The sequence below is a fragment of the Halichoerus grypus genome, chromosome 12 (assembly GCF_964656455.1).
Source record: "Halichoerus grypus chromosome 12, mHalGry1.hap1.1, whole genome shotgun sequence".
Classification (NCBI taxonomy): Eukaryota; Metazoa; Chordata; class Mammalia; order Carnivora; family Phocidae; genus Halichoerus; species Halichoerus grypus.
The window spans coordinates 27,585,626-27,595,134 of NC_135723.1; the positions used below are offsets into that span (position 1 = coordinate 27,585,626).

The 9,509-nt window shown below is 37.5% G+C and overlaps 1 pseudogene; it reads right to left on the bottom strand.

The window, feature by feature from the left end:
• Nucleotides 1-1,153: 1,153 nt before the first annotated feature.
• On the bottom strand, nucleotides 1,154-1,398 carry LOC118538854 (cytochrome c oxidase subunit 7B2, mitochondrial-like; annotated as a pseudogene).
• Nucleotides 1,399-9,509: the final 8,111 nt, after the last annotated feature.

Below are 9,509 nucleotides of genomic sequence, written 5' to 3' on the forward strand. Positions count from 1 at the left end.
ACTTCCACTTAATGGTCTACATAAAACGTGGATGCACTTTTTAGAAAATCTGGCCATTGATAAGTCAAAATTTACTTTTAACTTTGGTATAAACTTGCCTTGACAACTCTCACTCCCACAAGTAAAACAAGGCAAGAGATATGTTTGGCAGAGCAACTATTTATGTCCTGTCTTCTGTGTTGCCAGGGTGATGGAAGCAATACTGAAAACACTGGAGGTGGTTGTTTTATTGGCAAGGATCCTGACTTTCACTTCCAAATGGAAGGACTGTAAAAAGCAAAATGTAGGCTGGGGTGTAGGCAGTGGACTGGCCATGGCTACACATCGACTAGATGAATGGATTATTGGTGATTAACCAAATCGGATGCTGTTGCTGGAAGTGTAATACTCACAGGCAATATTTTTGTAATAATATTTTAAAACAAGAGATTTTAGTGATCACCTCAAATATTTGGGGTTTTTTTTTTGAAAAGCTAAAACCCTATCTTTGTATGCTTTCAAATGTTAGTTATGTTTTTTGCCCACATTTCTCTACCTCTCCTTTCTTTCAGTGGGAAACAACTCAAAAGGTATACTGAGCTTTTGATCTCTCTTCTAACTAAGAATTGAAATGTTGCCACAGTCCAGGTTCAGCTTCTAAAGAATTTTTTTTAACATACTGATTATGTACTTTAAAGGGAATAAATGTATATACCAATGCTGAAACGAGAAAGTCATCTGTTAGGTCGGCTGGATTTTCTGTCTTACTTGAAAGCACCACATTTATGCAGATACGCGGACTGGGGGTAAGCAACTGGTAACTTTTACCTCCCTCACCAACTTCATTAAATCAATCTCTTAACTTCAAGCCAACTAGTACCTTGACACTGAATTAAAAACAAAACAAAAAAACATTTCCTTGTGAGGTGTTGTGGGTTGACCCTAGCGAACTTCATGTCTTCCTCCCCACAGTGTGCTGAGACATAATATGGTGTGGGGAGACAGAGGGAGATGGAGATAAACCAAGACTACATTTCTTAGATTTCTGCTAGTTTTTTTTTTTTTAAGGTTTCAAATGTACTTTATTTCTTCAATTATGCTATCATGAGTAGTAAGAGTTGCTTAGATGACAAGTTGGTTTTGAAACAATTCTGTGTTACGACAACTATAATGGTTACTGATGTTTTCACTCCTTTGTGGTGACTCCACCAACAGAGGACAGGTTCCATTCTATTCCAATCTGTGTGATTCCAAATATCCACACAACAACACAGAAAGTAGTTCTGCTGGCTGGTGCAGCATTACCATATTGGTCGAGAAAATCCAGTGAGTATTTTATGTGGTTCTGTCTTGCCATAATTTGCTCAATGCTTCTATTCTTAAGATCCTTAGTATATTTCTGGCCAAGGGAAACATCATGAAGGTGTGATAGGATTGCATGTGAGTGCAGCTGCTGGTGTATTTCATTGCAAGAAGCCCTGGTAGGAACTCAAATGTTCTTCTCAGAAACTTCTAGATTCAGCTTGTATTATCAGTTTATTATAAAGGATATGTTTCAAGAGAAGCCAAATGGAAGAGATGCACAGTATAAGGTATTGGGGTGAGGGAGCTTCCATGCCCTCTCTGGGTGCACCCCATCCTCCTGGTACATCAATGTGTTCACCAACTTGGAAGCTCCACTGCTGGGTTTCTTGCTACTTACGTGGTTTTGTCAATTATATGCAATGATGTGATATTTGAAAAGCAGGAAAAATATGGAGACATTTTATATGTTTGACCTGTTTTGTTTCTGTTGATAATCCGTCACACTGATGGGAATTCTTTTCTGCACCAGTTTAAAAACTTTTCTGCAGAGTTTTACTGTCTATTTTCTAGCTTCTTGGGTTTTGAGAAACATTTTACAGCCAGCTCTGGAGGCCCAATATGGAGCTCACTTCTCCAACTCTTCCAGCAATGTTAAAATTACCTAATCCTCTCTTAAGTTACTTTCTGCTCAAAATACTGAAACTAGTTTTGGTTTTCTATACTAAACTCTGTCTGATATACATCTCACGTCCTTCTCAGCTTAAAACCCTCAATACCTAACCACTCTTTATGGGAAATTATCCAAATAATTAGCATCGCGTTGAAGGGGATGTATTACAACAAATTCCTCGCAATGATAGATGTATCTCTTATTTTTCCATGCAATCTGCTCTCTTCTTTCCCAAATTCACTTATTCACAGTCCAGTATATTTAGCACACACACATTTTCTTAGATTTCAGTCCCCTTCAATTTGTTTATTGCCATCTACCGTTCTTCAAATTCTCATTCTAATCCTACACTTACATGATAAACCTCCTACGATCATTTAACCAGAATTAATCTTTTTCTTTCATAGCTAAACTAATCTAGCACTGTGCTTCTTTTGGAGCATGGGAACCTTTCCAACACCTGAACATTGATTATTCTATCATCCAATTTGCACCATTTATTTACCCAAAGTTTACCAAATACTTAACTATGAGCAAGTCACTGAGCTAGACACTGGAAGTATGAAAATACAGTCTTTGTCTTAATGAAACTTATGTCTTATTAGGCTAGATAATCATTAAGCAAATAGACCCCAAATGAATATGGGAAGTGTCAACTCTGGTAAGTTCTATAAAGAAAAGCATTGTGCACCCATTCAAGAGATCTTATGTGGTTTGAAAGTTAGGGAAAGCTGGAGTATCACTGGAGGCGATATGTACATGATGCTCAGACGCTGAATGGAGTAGGGAAGAATACCGGCAACATGGCGTGCGTCAGCAAGGCTTTTGCTAAACTAGCACTCAATAAGGAAATGGAGTCCCTGCCCCTTCTAGGGAGCCTCCCTCTCACTTTGTTTTGTGGAAGAACAACTCTTTCCTGTATGGAATTACTCTCGGCAAAGAACACACCCCACTTTCCACAGGGCTCACCACACCCATGCCCTCAACTGCATCTCTTCTGCTTCTCAGTATTCTCAGTGTTTTACACATACTCACAAACACACGTACACGTGGGGTGATGGCTGTATGAACTACGGACAAAATAATGCATTTATTGCCTACTTACCAGGGGCCGGGTACTTCTATATTTATTTCCATCTATGTTGATCTTGGCCCTTAATCTTCAGAATACCCATGTGAAATAGATATTTAAAAAGGAGGACCCGGAAGCACAGAAAATATTGAGTACTTACCAAATGCTAGATATAAGCACCACTGAGCATTTACTCCGTGCTAAGTACAACTGTTCAAGGACGACTTTCAGAGTTACTACTATTACCGTTTTCCTGAGGGACTGAGAGGCAGGGAGACCGACTTGCTCCTGGTTCCCCAGCCGTGTGGCTAGTCTGGATCCAGAGCAGGCTGAGTCAAGGCAGCACTGCGCTACTCGCCACTCTGCAGCCTTCTGAGGCTAGTTCTGATCCCTTAGTAAATCCTGCAGAGAGGATTCTGACATCCATTTGGGGGTTCTCTCTTTAGAAAGTGGGAGCTTATACTTCCTTGTTCTCAGCTTTGGGATCTAGTCACCAATTATGGGACAACCAGAAAATTCCCATTCGCCATCCTGTCATACATGCAAAATGCCTTCCATCTTTCGACACACTTCTTCTGTCTCTTCTAGGGTATATATGCTGAGAAATGCACACAATATTAATAGTAATTAAAATACACTTAGGGCTTACATTGCTTCAAATAAATGTCATGTAACCTCAGCCTATATGCCTTGTGAATAATGCATTATTTTGGATGATCCACAGGATCACTTACTTCTACTAGTCTGAGTCGGTGAGAACTAAACTAGAGTAAAAATATGTAGTTAATATATATTCGCCAAGAATGAACAAGAAAATAGCACCAAGATCATTTTCCTAGTGGGGAGACCAGCATAATGAACAAATTAGAGATGTGACGTGTAGAGAAATGGTCTGGCTACACTCAGATTCTTTGTCATCACATGAAAAATGTAGAAGCAGGGCTTTCAACAGGTCCCAGCTTGAACTCTAAGGCTTCCTCTGGAAGAATATTGGGGTGTCAGTAAATACCTCAAAATTCCATGCAAAATTTCTATTTGTGTATGTGTATTTTTTCTAGAGGAAGAGTCCAAAGCTTTTACTAAGTTTCCAGAATGGTTCCCCAAAAAGGTTAAGAAACACTGATGCAGGGGCACGTGGCTGGCTCAGTAGGTAGAGCGTGTGACTCTTGAACTTGAGGTTGTGAGTTCAAGCCCAGTTTTGGGTATAGAGATTACTTAGAAATAAAATCTTAAAAAAAAAAAAAAAAAAGAAAAGGAAAAAACACTGATGCAGTGGTAAAATTATCAATGCTAAGTAGATGTAAGAGAATATGTTCTATTTCTAATTATTAAAGAAGCACTCACCATTCCCTATTAAATAAAAAAAAAACAAAACATGGTTTTAAAGACAGACTAAATAAACCACTAAAATAAGCATTGATTAATATACCTCTGCCCTGGATGAAGTAAAAAGGGGCCTCAGGCAGATCAATCCATTGGAACTTATTTCCTGGCAGCAAACTTTTCCCTGTATCAGCAGCCCATTTTACCCATATTCTTATATCTTTTTTATTCGAGGTCATTACAAGCGAGATAAAGTTCAGATATCTAATATGTTTTCAAGCTTGAATGTTGCGATAAATAAAAGTCATAAAAACTAATTTCCCCTTCCACCCTCTAACTTCCAGAAGACACAATTATTTGGGTCTCACTGGTCACAGCAGAGATATTACAGTAGAATAATCTGACGGATAACCATCTTCACTGCACAAAATTGCTACTTATGCCCTAGGTAGTTAGAAGGTCACCTGATAATCATACTGTGGGTTGAAGAGATTATTTTGTTATCTACTAATTTGTATAAATATAAAAGTAAATTTGTGTGATTTAGAATCAAAAGCAAAAAAAGGTAAATGTAATATGTATGTGTCTATATAATGTATATATAAATACCTGAGATAGATAATTTTTCAACAATTTTATACAAAGTTAATTTCTGGTTTGGCAGATGGTACACCTATTTCAAGAACTATTTTACTTAATAAAATTTCAGATGAATAGACCAATTTGGACAATACACTGGATCATATATACTTGCATTTGTCTTACCTCGGAATAATCTCCCAGCATTTATTTGTATTATATGACACTAAAAATGTCTTCCAAGCAAAACCCAGCCTCATAGATACAAAGAACAGATTGGCTGTCACCAGAAAGGTGGGGTTCAGGGCAAGATGGGTGTAGGACATTAAGAAGTACCAACTTCCAGTTATGAAATAGGTTACGGGGATGTAACGTACAGCATAGGGAATATAGTCAATGATATTGTATTATTTTGTAAGGTGACAGATGCTTAGCAGGTTTATTGTGGCAACCATTCTGCATTGCATACTTATGTCGAATTACTGTGTTGTATACTTAAAATACTGTAAACCAATTACACCTCAATAATAAAAATCTCTTCAAATTGTATAATTACTGCACCTTACAGGACAACTTCCTCCAAAAATCCTAATATTAGAAGATTTTCCAAAAGACTGAGAGACTACCTAGAACGAACAGATCTGCAAGAAAAACTGACTTTAAAAACAAAATAAAACAAGCATCACACCAAAGGGGACTGGGAAGGAGAAATGTGGAAAAGTAGGGTGTGTCCTTGGTGGGAGAGTCTGCTGGCTGTCCTCTCACTCTGTTCTTTCATTTTCTTGATGTGTGACCGGGCTTGTATTTGTCCTGGTCTCTCTTGTAGTTGGGTGTCATCCTGTGATTGATTTATCTCAACTGCAATGACTGAAAGTACTATGGGTCCACTTTCAGGCCTAAGTTTTCAGATCACCACACTTTTTTCCTACTTCTACTTAAAGTGATCCTGAATGAAGATGACATAAATGCCCTATGGATATTGCTTTTAACCCTTAACCCCAGGGTTACCACTGGACGGAATTCAGTCTATCTGTGAAACTTGGATGGTGAAAATTTTATCTTCATTTTTATTAATTTAGGGTTTTCTTCTGTTGAAAATGTAGACAATAAACCATAGAATTAATAGTACCTGGGTTTTGGCAAATACGAAAATCACAGATACTCTCAAATCGTATTGCAGCCATTGCAAATATCTTAAAACACTGTGTGTGTTCCCAATTGCCTCAAAATTATGGTATTTATAGCTCTAATGTAGGCTTTTAAAGTCTTAAGGAGCATACATTTATATATTTTGATCATGGTATTTCAATGTTGTTTCCTTTTTAACCTGAAGCATTTTATTCATTCAGTCAACTTTACACATAAACATCCATAAACTTCACCAGATTACTACAGAGGTCCACAGCACATGAAACACTTACGAACCTTGCCTGCCCTGAAGGATGGGAGAAGCAAAAACTTGGAAAGAACTGGATTCCTGAATGACTACAGAGAACTTCCCAATGGCCTAAAAGATACAACTCCTATTTTTCCACGGGAGAAGAAAAATCTTTGTTATTTAAGCCAGTCTGCTTGTGGGTCCTTTTTATGGCAGCATTCCATGCATATATTCACTAATGAATATTAGTGATTCCTGTTCACTAATATATTCTCATATCATCAAGACATATCTTGATCTTGATATATATCTCACTATATGTATTCTCTCTGTATAGTCTCGTATCATCAACTTTTGTTTATTACAGAAAGGAACACTATAACTTTCTGTAAGAACTAACACAATAATGCTCAATGGCGCCAATCAACAGGGAAATGTAAATCAAAACTACAATGAGATACCACTTCACATCTGTCAGAATGGCTAGCAGCAAAAAAACCCAAGATATAAGTGTCAATGAGGATGCAGAAAAATGCGAACCCTCACGCACTGTTGGTGGGACTGTAAATTGGTGCAGCCACTGTGGAAAACAATATGGAGATTACTCAAAAAATTAAAAATAGAGATACCATACAATCGAGTAATTCCACTAATGAATAGTTACCAAAAGAAAAAAACCCACTAATTTGAAAAGATGTGCGCTCCCCCATGTTTACTGCATTATTTACAATATCTAGGGTATGGAAGTAATCCATGTGTCCATCAACAGATGAATGGATAAAGAAGATATAATACACACACACACACACACACACACACACACACACACACACAGAGGAATATTACTCAGCTATAAAAAAGAGTAAGATCTTTTCATTTGTGACAACATAGATGGACCTGCAGAGTATTATGCTAAGTGAAATAAATCAGACAGGAAACAACTAATACCATATGATTTCACTTATATGTGGAATCTAAAAAAAACCCATAACAAATGAACAAAAATACAGAAACAGACTCATAAACACCAAGAAAAAACTGGTAGTTGGTAGGGGAGTAGGGGGTAGGGAATGGGCAAAATGGGTCAAGGGAAATGAGAGGTATGGACTTCCAGTTACAGAATGAATGAGTCATGGGGGTGAAAGGCACAGCATCGGGAGTATAGTCAATGGTACTATAATCACGTGTACAGTGACAGACGGTAGTTACCCTTGTGGTGAGCACAGCATTACATACCGAATTGTTGAATTACTATGGTTTACACCTGAAACTAATGTCACATTGCATGTCAACTATGCTTCAATTAAAAATTAAAAGAAAAAAATTATTTTTAAGACTTAAAATAAGAATTTTTATATAGAAATAGAGTACCAATGCTTTAATAAAATAAAATGCCTATATAAACATTAAACTATTAGCTGTAAAAGTTAAACAAACTAATAATAATTTGTGAGTATATTATTCTCAGAAATACATGAAACAATGCAGAACACTGATTCTAATGATTGAAAAGTCCCATCAAGGCAAAGGTCAACAAAAGTGTACATCCCTTATGACTTATAAGCAGTCACTGTAAACCCTCATCATCTCCATTTCAAGTGCTTATTCTCTGGGCAAACAATCCTTCAAACCCATATATACAATCTGCTAATCCTATAAAAATTTTACTTTTTCCTGTTTCTCTTATGTACTCACTTCCCTGATCAGTTTACAGTCCACAGCCAAACTTTAATCATCCTCTTGCATATACCCCAAAACTCTTCCATCTCTTGTATTCTCTACCTCGACCCAAGTGTCAGTTTTTGTTTTGTTTTGTTTTGTTTTGTGTTTTTAAGCATCAGTTTAAGTAGAAGAAAAACATGTTGCCATACTCATCACTCTCATTTAAACTTCATGACTACTAACTTCAAGTGGGCTCTTGGAGCAATCTGAGCAATACTATTATCACATATTCCAAATCTATTTGTTCTTCTACTCTCAGTATCTGTGATTCTTGGTCACGGAGTTTTGAAGAGACACTGTCTTTTCCCAGCTCCCTCTACCCATCTATTCCTACATGTACCATCATCAGCATCCTATTCTCAACCTTCACTCTTGTAATCCTGCATGGTCTGTGTTCCTTTAGAAAGCCACCTTCTCCACTTGTACATCAGATTCCATTTCCTCTCCCCACTCAGGGACATGGTTCATGCAATCAGCCTTTGTACTTGATCATTCTCATGGCCATAGGTAATACTCTGTGATTTCTCTCATTGCTAAAAAAAATCTCGACCCCACATTCCTCTGTAGCAGCTGTCTTATTTCTTTTTTGTTTTTATAGAACTCTTGGTGGTTGTTTATCTTTTCTGTTTTCAATTCCTTTCTATTTTTCCCCTTAGATCCATTCAAAATAGCTTTTGCCCAAAACCCCCTTCCATCAAGAGACTTATCAAGGTCACTGGTGACTTACTTCTGTACTGGTAAATCCAATAATCAGTTCTCGGTCCACATCTTACTCTGCCTATGAGCAGCATCTGCCACAGTTGGTGACTCTTTTCTTGTTTGAAACATTTCCGCTATTTCCAGGACAAAACTCACTCCTGGTCCTTCCCCAATCCCCATCACCAACAACACTCTCCTACTCTTTTGCCATTTTTTTCTTTTCTCCAGACATAATATTGGAAAACTCCAGGGCTCAGGCATTGTCCCCTTATATTTTTTATATGCTCACACTCCCTTAATGACCCCGAGTACCATATATTTAACTGACATTTATATCTTTAGCCCACACTTGTCTCCGAACCCCAGGCGCATACATAAATCTCAAACTGAATAAAATGAACTCATGATCTTTCTCTCTAAACATGCTCCACCTGCAGGTTTCCCCATGTGAGAGCAGAGGAATGGCAACTCTATTTTTCAGTTTTTCAGAACAAAAGCATTGGAGTTACCCTTGATTCTTTTTCTCTAATATTTCCATATGTATTCTGTAAGTCTTGTCTGTCTTGGCTTCAAAATACAAAACCCTCACCATCTTCCTGCTAAAACATGGTTGAAGGCACCATCATCACTTACCTGGATTATTCTGAGTCTTCGGACTAGTCGCCCTGCTTGTCTGCCTTGCCCAACTTCAGTTAATTCTCTTTACTTTCCTCATGAGCCTGTTACAATATATGTCCATAAAATATAATTAGAGTACAATTTGTCAGTTTCATTTACAATAA